The sequence below is a fragment of the Amblyomma mixtum genome, chromosome 3 (assembly GCF_055824585.1).
Source record: "Amblyomma mixtum isolate Tamu chromosome 3, ASM5582458v1, whole genome shotgun sequence".
Lineage (NCBI taxonomy): Eukaryota > Metazoa > Arthropoda > Arachnida > Ixodida > Ixodidae > Amblyomma > Amblyomma mixtum.
In genome coordinates, this window is record NC_143014.1 from 423,043,101 (window position 1) to 423,055,124 (window position 12,024).

The 12,024-nt window shown below is 46.5% G+C and overlaps 1 protein-coding gene and 2 non-coding genes across 11 annotated transcripts in view; all 3 read right to left on the bottom strand.

Annotated features, from left to right (window-relative positions):
- LOC149357903 (uncharacterized) overlaps window positions 1–12,024 on the bottom strand; it is a 286,652-nt gene that overhangs the window by 155,032 nt on the left and 119,596 nt on the right. The window lies entirely within an intron of this gene.
- On the bottom strand, window positions 7,275–7,346 carry TRNAP-UGG (transfer RNA proline (anticodon UGG)). The gene has a single exon. It is a non-coding gene; the product is annotated as a tRNA-Pro (tRNA).
- On the bottom strand, window positions 11,919–11,990 carry TRNAP-CGG (transfer RNA proline (anticodon CGG)). Its single transcript has one exon. It is a non-coding gene; the product is annotated as a tRNA-Pro (tRNA).

The following is a 12,024-nucleotide window of genomic DNA, read 5'->3' on the forward strand; positions in this document are numbered from 1 at the left end:
AGCTGGGCGAAGTCACGGTCCCCATGCAGCCTATAGGTGATGGTGAAGCTGTCATACTGAAAGGTCAGCCACTTGGGAGAGCAACAGCGGTCGAGGTACTGGAAGTTTTTGCTGGAGGCCCGAGCGTGGATTACGCAGAGAAGGGAAATAGCACGAGCAAGGAAGTGTGCATGCTTCCTGAGCGACAGCCGATACGGCGCGGTGAGGTGCGCGTGGGACCCTCTGTGACGGAGTCACAGCATTCAGAACTGGTGGATGTTTTGAACGAATTCCGACAATGTTTCACAATAAATGCGGCAGAATTGGGTTGCACGACGGCGTTGGAGATGGACATTGTTGAGGTCCCGGGTAGCAGCCCTGTTGCATTGCGACCACATTGAACAAACGCCGAAGGGCGAGAAACAATTAGAAAAATCGTTAAAGAGTGGAAGGACCTTGGTCTGGTGACCGAGACAAACTCTGATTATGCAAGCCCTGTGCTTGTTGCAGACAAGAAGAACGGTGAGAAGCGCTTGGTTGTTGACTATCGCAGACTGAATGCTCAGACTGTGAAGGAGAAGTATCCCCTTCCAAACATTGATGATCAATTCGAAGGTCTTGCAGGAGCAACCTTCTACAGCGTCCTAGACCTGGCTCAGGGCTACCTGCAAGTACCCCTGACAGAAGCGCCAAGAAGAAAACGGCGTTCATCACTCCAGACGAGACTGGTCAATTTGAACGAATGATTTTCGGCCTTACAAATGCGCCTGCAGTGTTCCAACGGCTTATGAACCGAGTACTTGGACCACTAAGGGGCGGAATCGTCAAGTGTTATTTGGATGACGTGCTTATACCAGCAAAAGATTGGAACGAGATGATCCTCCGGTTACGTCAAGTCCTTCAGGCATTTAGTGATGCAGGGTTGACGCTGCAACTGAGCAAGTGTTCATTTGCAAATGACAGTGTGGACTTCCTGGGGTTCCGTCTGATGGGAGGACAGGTACAGCCAGGTGAAGCCAAAACAAAGGCTATTGCCGAGTTCGCAACCCCGAGGGACGTGCACGATGTAAGACGCTTCCTTGGATTGAGCGGGTTGTTTAGGAAATTCATCCACAAGTATGCCCTGGTTGCCGAACCACGCACAAGACTAACCAAGAAGGAAGTAGCGTTCGAGTGGACAGGAGAACAAGAAAGCAGTTTCCAGGAGCTTAAGAGGAAGCTCACATCAAAGCCAGTGTTGCTGTTGTTTGATCCTGGGGCAGAAACAGAACTGCACACCAGTGCCAGTTCTGAAGAACTAGCAGGGATGTTGCTACAACGAAAGGGAAGCAACTGGCATCTCATTTACTGTGTAAGCAAGAAAACAACTGAAGCGGAGAGCAAATACCATTCCACGAGATTGGAACTGATGGCCATTGTGTGGTATGTGGATCGACTCCGTTTCCTACTCTTGGGCATTCATTTTACAGTTGTTACAGACTGTCAGGCGCTGGTTTATTTGAATGCACAGCGCATACAAAAACCTCAGAATGCTCGCTGGTATGACCTCATCCAGGAATTTGACTTCGCAATCAAACATCGGCCGGGTACACAGATGCAGCATGTTGACTCGTTGAGTCGAGAACCAGTGGAGTGTCCGCGTGATACTATGGATGACTTTTTGGAGAAACGCTTGGAGGTGTACCTAACCTGTAGTCTAGAAGACCAGATAGTTGCCACGCAAAGAAGAGATGAAGAGCTGCGACAGCTTATACAAATACTGGAGCAGCCGGTACACGACCGTTCAAGAGAAGACAAGAACAGAACAAAGGACTATCTACTCAAAGACGGCCGACTTATGCGGATCATCAACTATGACAAGGAAAAAGTAGTGAAGTTTGTGTTACCAAAATGTATGAGGAAGGCAGTTGTGGTGCGATGCCGTGACCTGCTTGGTCATTTCTCAGTGGACAGAACAGTGGCAAAGATCCAGGAGACTTTTTGGTTTCCTCGGATGGGCAGCTACATGCGAAAACACATTGCACAGCGTTTTCAATGCATCTTCAACAAGGTCCCTGGTGGGAAGAAAGAGGGGCTTCTCAACCCTATTCCACTCGGCAATCGTTCTTTTGAGACTGTGCACTTGGACCACATGGGTCTGTTCGTTCTAAGCAAGAGACGGAACCAACACCTTCTAGTAATCGTTGACAACTTGACGAAGTTTGTGCGCCTTTTTCCCACTCGCGATACATCGACCAAGTATGTACTTCAATCAGTGGAAGAATTCATCCTCGAGAGGGGTCTACCTCAGACCATCATCACGGACCGAGGAAGTTGCTTCACCTCAAGAGGCTTTGAGGAGTTTTGTGCGACTCGGGCAGTTCGACACGTCTTGAACTAGACACGTCACCCTCAAGCCAATGGACAGGTGGAACGAGTGAATCGTACAGTGTTACCTGTTATCGCCACGGCAATGAAGGACCCAGAGCATCGGGATTGGGATACCAATCTTCAGTACGTTGAGTGCAGCCTGAACAACACTGTGAACAAAAGCACGGGCAAGACTCCTTTTGAAATGCTTCATGGCTACAAACCAGCCTTTTATGGGTCAGCCCTACAAGAGCTAGCAATGGACGGTGAAGACGCGTGGAAGGACCCGAGTGAAGTAAGAGAAACAGTACGGCTGCGCCTGCGAGAAGAACAAGAAAAGATTAAGCAGGCATGCGACAACCGGCATTACCCCGCAAGGATGTATGATGTGGGCGAAGTGGTGTTTTTGAAGGCAGCGCCTCCTCTGGGACGCGTCCCCAGGTGCATGCAAGACTTCAGCGGGCAGCCTCGATAACTTCTTCCTATCTCCAGAAGAAAGGTCTCAGCGTTTCACCGGAAAAGTGCGCGCTAGTGGCATTTACACGTAAATGTATGACCCCATATCCAGTACGCATCGACGGTCAAGTCATTTCTTACAGCAAATCTCGTCATTTCCTAGGGATCCTGATCGACCGCAATTTATCATGGAGCCTGCATTGCACTCTACTGAAAAAAAAAGCTAACATCTATCGCTCATTTACTCCAATTTCTGGGTGGAAAATCATGGGGCTCGTCGGTCCAGTCAATGGTGGAGTTGTACAGAGCTCTATTTGTGGGATGCTTGCAGTACAGTACACCTGTACTCTCAAACACGTGCAAAACTAACATGCGTGCCCTCCAGTCAGTGCAGGGTCAGGCCCTTCGCACATGCCTAGGTCTCCCTCGGAGCGCGTCAACACTGGGTAGCATTGCACTCGCCAAAGACTACCCGATCTCTACTTATATTGTCACATGTGAAAAAATGTACTAAAGAACATATCTCTGTGGCAAATATTTATTTGCAGAGCCTGTCCAGAATGGCAATGAGTTTGTCCTCGCGAACCTCATTGCGTTTCATAATTTCTAAATGCTCCTTCTGCATTTCCAATGTTTGCTTTCTTTGCTCCTCTAGTGAGCAGCGAAGCTGCCGCTGCTCATCTAAGAGCTGTGCCAACAGTTTTGATGGTGCAGCCTGCCGCTTCCTTACTGCAGCACGTGCCTGTGCCTGTGCCTGTGCAGCCTGTGGTGCAGCCTGTGGTGCAGCTGACTCCTGAGTGACTGGTGCTGGTTCCAGGGAGTCACTGCTTGTTTCCATTTCTGGAGGGTCATCAGACGATTCATTCTGCCTCACTTCACCATGCACCATGTTGTTGAAAATCTGAGGAAAGAAATTGTGTAGTCTATTTTGCTATATATAACACTAATTCATTCCAAACTGGAGTATGCATCATCAGTCTGGGATCCTCCTTACGACAGTCATATTACTGCTCTTGAGATGGTTCAGAATAGCTCTGCGCATTTCATCTCACTAATTATGACCTCACTGCTAGCATAACTACTAAGAAGTCTAGTCTTTCTCTTCCATTGCTGTCACTTCGTCGAAAGGTGTCTCGTATCGCATTATTTCACAAGTTGTACCATCATCCTGTACTGTGCGATCGCCTTATTCCACAGTCATTTTATGTATCCCATCGCACTGACCATAATCATAAAGTCAGTTACGATTCTTGTAACACCAAATATTTTTCTCACTCATTCTTGCCGCATACCTCGTGTGACTGCAATCACCTTCCCGTAGATATTGCCGACATCAATAATTACGAGATGTTCCGCGAAGCTATAGCTAGCATTGTATACTCAGGTGTTATTTAAATTTGTCTCTCTGCTGTATTTTTCTAATCTTGTGTTTCTGCCACTCGCCTTCTGTAATGCCTCTGGCCCTGAGGGGTACGATAAATAAATAATGCTTCTGCAGAACAGATATGCCTAATCAATTGCATGCAAAAAAAAACCCTCTCTTGCAGCTATGAATAAAAACAGCTTTCTTCCATGTATACCAATACGCCCTTCATCCTGTTCAAGTACGCCCACATTTCTTGTAGCTTGTTTGTTTACATCAACTCCATACCAAATGGGCCTGTATCATATTTAAAATGCTATATAATGATAGATGCTGTACCTCCTCAGGGGAGGCACTGACGTTTCCATCGCAGATGCTTTCCTCCATGAGGCTTGCGTCGTTGACAGGCAGGGAACCAAGAAATCTATGTAGTTCCCAATAAAACTTCCATGGCATGCCCCCGGACCCCGTCCGAGAGCCTGTCCTTGTCAGCTGCCTGAAATAAAATAACACCCACGGGGAGGTACAACGTTTATAGCAAGAGACAATCGCGAGTACCGAAATCCTATTTTTTTTTGTCAATGCTTGAAAACAGCCGACTGAAAATGTCATTTCGTGGCGTGACTGCCGCGGCAACGAACAATAGCTGGCTAACAGCGAATCAAAACGCAATAATGTTTTTGAGAAGACTTCAACCTGTACTTATTCCCCATGTTTTGAATTTTCTTTTGGATCTCCCTGGTGGTCCTGCTAATGCCGACGGCACGGAGCCGTTCGGCCATCGCCATGTAGACCTTGAGGTTTCTTTTGGTCCGGCGGAGGTCCGGCAAAAGGTCCTCCCAAATTCTAATAAGGGCTCGCGTCTCTTCGTCTGTCCATGTGGTCCGCTCCTTGCTTTGGCAGCTTTCATCAGTTGCCATATCTGTTGCCGCCGCGTTCACTGCAAAGATGTTCACTGCACACTGCAGAGACGGGTACGGCAGCACACGATACAAAAAAATCTTCCTGCAAGCTTTCTGCTCCCAGTAATTGAAAAAAGATATGAACAGAAACATACCGGATAGGAAAAACACTGGCAGGAACACCGAAAGCTGAGACTGGTCCGCAGAAGATGAAGCGACGCCGCTGAACCACCTTCGAGAACGAACGACGCGAACTGCCACCAAGATGAAAATGGCGTCGCCGCAGTGCCGCACCAAGCTCCGCTTTGTGAATACGATTGTCTCGTGTTTTTATTGTATGCTGTTTTGCTAGTGGCTGTCTTAAAGTCATTGCACAAATAAAAAAATATCTTCAACAGATAAAAACTACTTTTATCCACATTTTGTAACATGATACATTTTACGTGCAAAAATTACTGCCGTCGAGGCTACGCACTCGGCCCTCAAAGTGTGTTCGGTGAACGCACTCCGACCTGAGTGCGCACTTTGGCGAGTGCACTTACATTGGGCCGTTAAGCAGTGCTAGAGTGCACTTTCAGCAAGTGACACTCTTCGTAAGTGCACTTTATTTTGCGCGCTTGACAGGGGTATTACTCTGTCATTTCCTCTCCTCAAAAACAAAAAAATCTATATGAACGTAGTTTGGGTGTTGCTTTTCTCGTATTTCTTTTCGCGTATTTGGATTTTCCGAAAACTGGTTTTTAGAAATGAGTCTGAGCTCGTCTCTTTAACGCAGGAACTCGATCTACCCGCAACGAGCACTTTTAGAAACTCCTTATTACTGCCCTGTGCGGCCGATTTCCCTATTAAATCGGATCAAACGTCCCGGCTCCACCCTTTTTTTTACTGACTTCCCAGAGTAGGAGGAATGAACCAACGCGTGGAATACCTTTCAGCCAGTTGCGTGGCGGCGTCGCTCTAGCTTTAATTTTGCTTTCTTTATGTTTCCATGAATAAATAGTTACTAACGCAGACAACATGGCAGCAAATTAGGACCACAGAAATAAGAATACACGTGGACTCTCCACTTTCGCAGATCATTCCGCGCATTAGTACGTATCACTCCGCCTTTGGTAGCGCGGCAAGACGCCACGCGACTGGCTGAGAAGCACTCCATCAGACGGTTGACTCCTCCTACTCTCGGAGGTTAGCTAAAAAAAAAGGCGGGAGCGTGCGTGCGTGCGTGCGTGCGTGCGTGCGCGCATGTGTGTGTGTGTGTGTGTGTGTGTGAGAGAGAGAACACTCGATAGCACCCATAAGAGATGGCGTCCTCATGCAGCCTGGCAAGTGGCGGTTAAATTAATGAATGGTCGCACGATGTTGCTCTGGACAACTTCGATTCCGCAAGTCCCACCGATCGAAGCACCTGTCATCCCAAGGCAGTGGCGCATCGCTTAACCTCTGCACCACTGCGCCAGGATTGGTATGAGGACTCCCAGGGATATTAATAAAACACCTTGCGGGGCTAGTTGGTGATGGATTTTCTTTTCTGACAGCGCCCGTCCAGTCATATCTTTCTGTGTGTTCGTCTAAATACGTAGCGCTGTTTAATTCCCATGTATCTATGAACGTTAAGCAGAGAAAATCAATTCTACATATATGGGCATTAACCAATTAGCTATCTAGTCATGCCCTCAGGCGGAGCGCAGGCCGCGGTCTGGTGGCGACTTCCTTCACGAAGTTAGCGCGCAGATCAGAAGGGGTGCAGTGGCGTCGAGGCGGCGGCTACGTAGAGCCATGCAGCCAGCTGCGTGGCATCGGGTCACATGACGCCACAGCGCGCGGCGACGGCGTTCACGAAGTGAGCGGATGGGCTTACGCCTTTTCACACGGAAGCAGAATTAAGTGTGTCTGCTGGCTGTTTTTCTTTGATTGCTCAGTTCGGTGGCTCTCCCGGAATGATTGATTTCACATTATATTTTGTTTTGCGAATATATACTTAATACACAGTGTTTGAAGTTGCCAATATGATGAGTAGTAATGCCGAAAGGAAGATGGCGCGCTGGAACCTGACTCTGCCAGGGGCAGCAAAAGTCTGTAAAGCCGCCCTGCGATGGATATCATGATTGATCAAGTACTCACAATCTATCATGGCAAAAGCCGCTCTGATAAGCGCGAAAATCGATCTGAATTCGACCTCTAGCAGAAACTTGGCAAAACAATCAACATTGTAAAAAGAATAAAAAGGGCCCATCCGAGATTTGAACCCGGGACCCCTCGCACCCAAAGCGAGAATCATACCCCTAGACCAACGGGCCACCCTCGATGCCAGTATCGAATTCCGCTTTCGAGTGAGATATCCGGAAATCCGGTTTTACGATTTCTATCGGTTTTATTCCTGAGCAAAGAGTCATTTTCGTGTTCACGCAGCCTTCCGCTACAGCTAGTTAAAATTTTATAGGCATTGCATCTGTTTTATCGCACTATTCTATTCAGGTTACCTCTATATTTTCAGAATTTCACAACCGTTGCATCGCACAAGGAATGCCATAAAGATGTGGTCGAAGCAAAGCGTAGAAAGCAACAGAGTCAATGATATTCAAATTGGCAAGCGTAAGGTGGAGAAAACACCGTGCCTCACCCGGCATTGACAGGGACGTTCTGAGTGAATGCCTCAACAAGGGGCCTGGCAACCTTTTGACAGCGGGCCATGGAGGAAGCAGAGAACTCCTCCATGCAGCGGGCAGTGGGTATAGTGACCAGTATTCTATAGCACTATACAGTGGGAGCAGCGGGGGCCATAGAGTTTCTTGATGTAAGCATAGAGGGAAAGCTGGCGGCGCTACACTCCATCCACCTTGATGAGGCGCAGTAATGCGGGGAATACGAGTTTTTTTTTTTACTTGGCTTAGCTTTTGTTCGGCATAAAGCGTGGATTTAGCCGCCAAAATACGACACTCCTCGAAGTAAACCACGAGAGGAGCGTCGCGGCGCAACTACAAAGTTCGAGGCACAATCTGCAGTTTGGACGTAACAGTAGCCAAGCCGAGCACGAAACCACGTCTTCCTGTATTTTCACGGAGGATGCAGTGGTCTTTAAAAAACTCACATAGACTGTGGCGCCTTTCGCTCTAGATAAAAAATTCAGGGGGCACTTTGGCTCTCTATAGGGCTGCAAGGCGAAAGCGTTTCCTGGCGCACTGTTTGTTTTTATTTACTTCTTTATTTTTCATATCTTGTTTTTTTCTGTTCTTTTTCTAAGTTTTATTGTTTTTATTTTTATTTTCATATCTTACTTTTATTTTGTTTTTATTTTTGTTTATTTTCTTATTTTTTATTTTTCCTTTGCTTTATTTTATTCCTTTTATTTTATTTATGAAATCCATGCCTTCAATAGATGCGCCTTTATCCTTGCTCGAACCTTGAGCCTTCGTGGCGGAGTGTTAGCGTCCGCGCTTCAAATGCCAAAGGCTCTGGTTCGATTTCCACTCTCGGCGTGGTTTCTTTTTAAGCAGTGACGCCGAAAGGCGGACAAATCTGCCGACGCGTCTGTCGACATCGCTGCCGACGCGTCTGTCGACACGGCTGCCGACAGCGTCTGCTAACGATAGTATGAGGCATTAAAGGCTTTCGCCCTAATATTTAGATACTGTATGGACGGGCTGCGGGTGAAGCGAACGGAACGCATTATTTTTCCACCATGCGTTTCACAGATGTCTGGAAGGTGAAACGTTCCCTGCTGACCACGTGCTGGACTACTGCTGCTTCATCGGTTATACTGCCAGCTCCGGTGGAACCACGTGACGGACTTCATGCTCGGTTTCACTTAAAATGTCGCTGCGTCCATCGCTGGAGCCATTTGGAAGCGGGGACAGCGAACGGAACACAAGACGATTATTTACATTGCATTTCACAGGTCTGAACTTTACTGTTTCTCCTATTTTGTACATGTCTCTGCTGCCTCTTCTGCCGCGCACTGTTAATTTTTGTAGCCCTGCGTTCCGTGCTAACCTTTCCCAATGGCAACCGAGATCGCTGATTTAAAATGCGGCATCCGGAAGAAGTTCAGGGAACTGAAAAATCCATGGAGTTCGTGAACAAACAATATGAAGCCATGAAAGGAGCATGTGCTCCCGCCAAGGAAGAGAACGCTGCTTTCCAATGAGTTCTTGACCCAAGAGGTGGAAAAGCTGAAGGCCTAAGTGCATTATAAATTTCTGAAGATAACAGCTCAACATTAGTCCTCAAGAAACAAAAAAGTGTCGAAGTGAGAGGGATTCCCGTTGAAAAAAATGAGAACCCAGTGGACGAGCTTGGAAAGGTTAGTGAAACGATGGGTGTGCCCATTAATGAAAAAGACATTGAGGTTTGTCACCGTGTACCTGTGCGGAGTACTGCTACAGATGAGGAAAATCAGAACAATGTTGTGGTATTTAACTGCCGATCAAACGAGACGCAAAAGCACAAACGATGAGGTTCTCCACAACTGAGCTACTGGATTAGCAACCTTTATTGGTGAATGAGCACCTGACCTCTCAAGTAAAGGAGCTACTTGGAAGGACTGTATCAAAGAAAAAGGAGGCAAGAGGAGGCAAAATTTTTGCACGTTAAATGGAAGCCTCTCATTCGCTACACGTAACATGCGAAGCCGTCTTTTCAAAGATAATGTAGTTCTTTCCTACTGACCAGTTCAGCCATTCTCGTTTCTTTTACTCCGATGAGCATACCGCGTGACGTTGTCTGTCCAAGTGGTGATACTTATATCTCGTTCTTGCAGTGGAATGCGCAGTCAGCTAGGAAGAAGCATGGTGAGCTGTGGGTGTTGCTTGCTGAATTCGGCTTTAAATTTAAAGTAATTATATTCACAGAAACCTGATAGGAATCTGAAGTATTTTTCCTGCCCAGTTTTAGAACCTTTTTCTTAAGCAGATCTAATCGCCGTGGCTGGGGACTATTACAACTTGTGTCTGAGCGCATGCCATGCAATTTACTAACTGAATTTTCGATAGTAACGCCAGGCTATGAAGACTTATCTGTACAGCATCAAAAATGTATATTTCTTGTTCTATTCCTAATTCCTATATTACTTTTTTCTGCAGGAAGAAAGTCGTACAGACCTTCTTCTTTATAAGAAACACAAATTTTGTGGCGAGATTTCCGCGGGATGCTAAAAACAATTATTTTGAAAATTTTTCAGCAAACTAGGCTCTCGTGGTAACGCCATATGGCGCAAAATGAACAAACTATTAAAAACTGGAAGCCGCGAAAATAAAGAACTTGAATGTTTAGCAGTAATGAAAAATAAGATTAATCAGTATTTTTTTAATCTATTTGAAAGCGTTGACGATGAAACTGCCGCGGGCTTTCTAGGCACTACACACAATATTGTGCTTTTTTTTATGAGACAGCACGTTCAGAAGAAATATTCTCAGTGCTTTTGTCGCGGAAAAATAGTAAAGCACGGGATATAAATGACCTTCAGACTGGACCTATTAAGCTCATGCTCCACATTCTTATACGGGTTTTAACTTAGCTATTTAATAGTTACTTGTCTACAGAGATTTTCCCAGACGAACTGAAGCTTGCAAAGGTCGCGCTGTTGTTTAAGTCGGGAGACAAGAATGATTTATTCAATTACCAACCAGTAGCAATACTGCCCGTTATATCGAAAGGTTCGCAAAACTTTATTTGTAATAGTAACTCTTTTATAACTCCTAAACAGTGCGATTTTCAAAAACAGATGTCAACTAAGCTGGTTGTCCTGTCGCAAAAGAGTACATACTTAATCGATTTCAAGAAAAGAAGTCAACCTTGGGATTCTTCGTGAATTTGTCGAAGGCTTTCGACAGGATTAATCTTAGTACTTTGTTACATAAAGTAGCACATAATGGATTTCGGGGAAGACCTTTAGAATCTATAAAATCGTATTTACTAGGAAGAAAACAGTCCTTCGCTATTAAAGACGAATATTCAGATTTGCTTCTTGTGAAGGCAATGGGTCCGCAGGACATTGTCCTGGGACCGATCTTATTCAATCTTTACATTAATGATTTATTAGCCATTAGTGATCAAGCATATTTTTTTGTTCATACAGATGATACCAGCATTTTTTTTTTCATGCAAACGAAAGGGACACTGCTCATGAGAACAAAATATCGATACTTGAGAACTAGGATTTCAGTAACCGACATCAAAAGCCGAGCAGAATGCGAAAAGTAATGCGAAAGACGGCTGAACGCGTGTTCAGGAGGATCGACTCTAAACGATCCGCACTCTTGTAGCGGCCGTTTAAAATGCTGCACTCTGGAAAAATATTCCAGAGGGCGCCTCGCGACCTGCGCCCATCGTTCGCAGCTTCCAGCAGAGGGAGGGGATGGAGGAAATGCGCGCTACGCCTCAGCGTGTGACAGTGCTGGTCACGTGAGCCTCGGCATAAAGCTCCTGTGCTAAGAGGGCTTGAATTTCTCACTGCGATGAAAATATAGTACCAAAAGGGAGAGGGGGCGCTCTAATTTCACTTCGCCAGTGGTGGAGAAATGGCTTGATTCGACCTTGACATGAATTTCATTTTCATCTGTGCTCGGAATACGTCAGTGTCCGCTAAACGCACAGCGCCACCCTGCGCCAAGCGTCGGATACGAGCTGATTTCTCATCGCGAAGAAAAGAGCAGCAGTAGCAGCTGTAATCAGCTCCAGGACTCGGTCCGGAAGTCGCGAGAGCCGTGCCCGCATTGGTGTACCCCAGCCACGCCAGCGCGCTGTGCTTGCGTCTCCTGGCGCGCACGCAACGTGATCCGGCATACGCGCGAGCGCGCACGTCTCAAAAGTGTCTAAGGAGCCGGGACTTGAGGTGCGAATGCAAAAAAAAAAAAAACTGCCTAAAAAGGAGCGGGCCCGTCCGGGATTTGAACCCGGGACCTCTCGCACCCGAAGCGAGAATCATACCCCTAGACCAACGGGCCTTTTCTTTTTTTCTTCAACATGGTATTTATTACA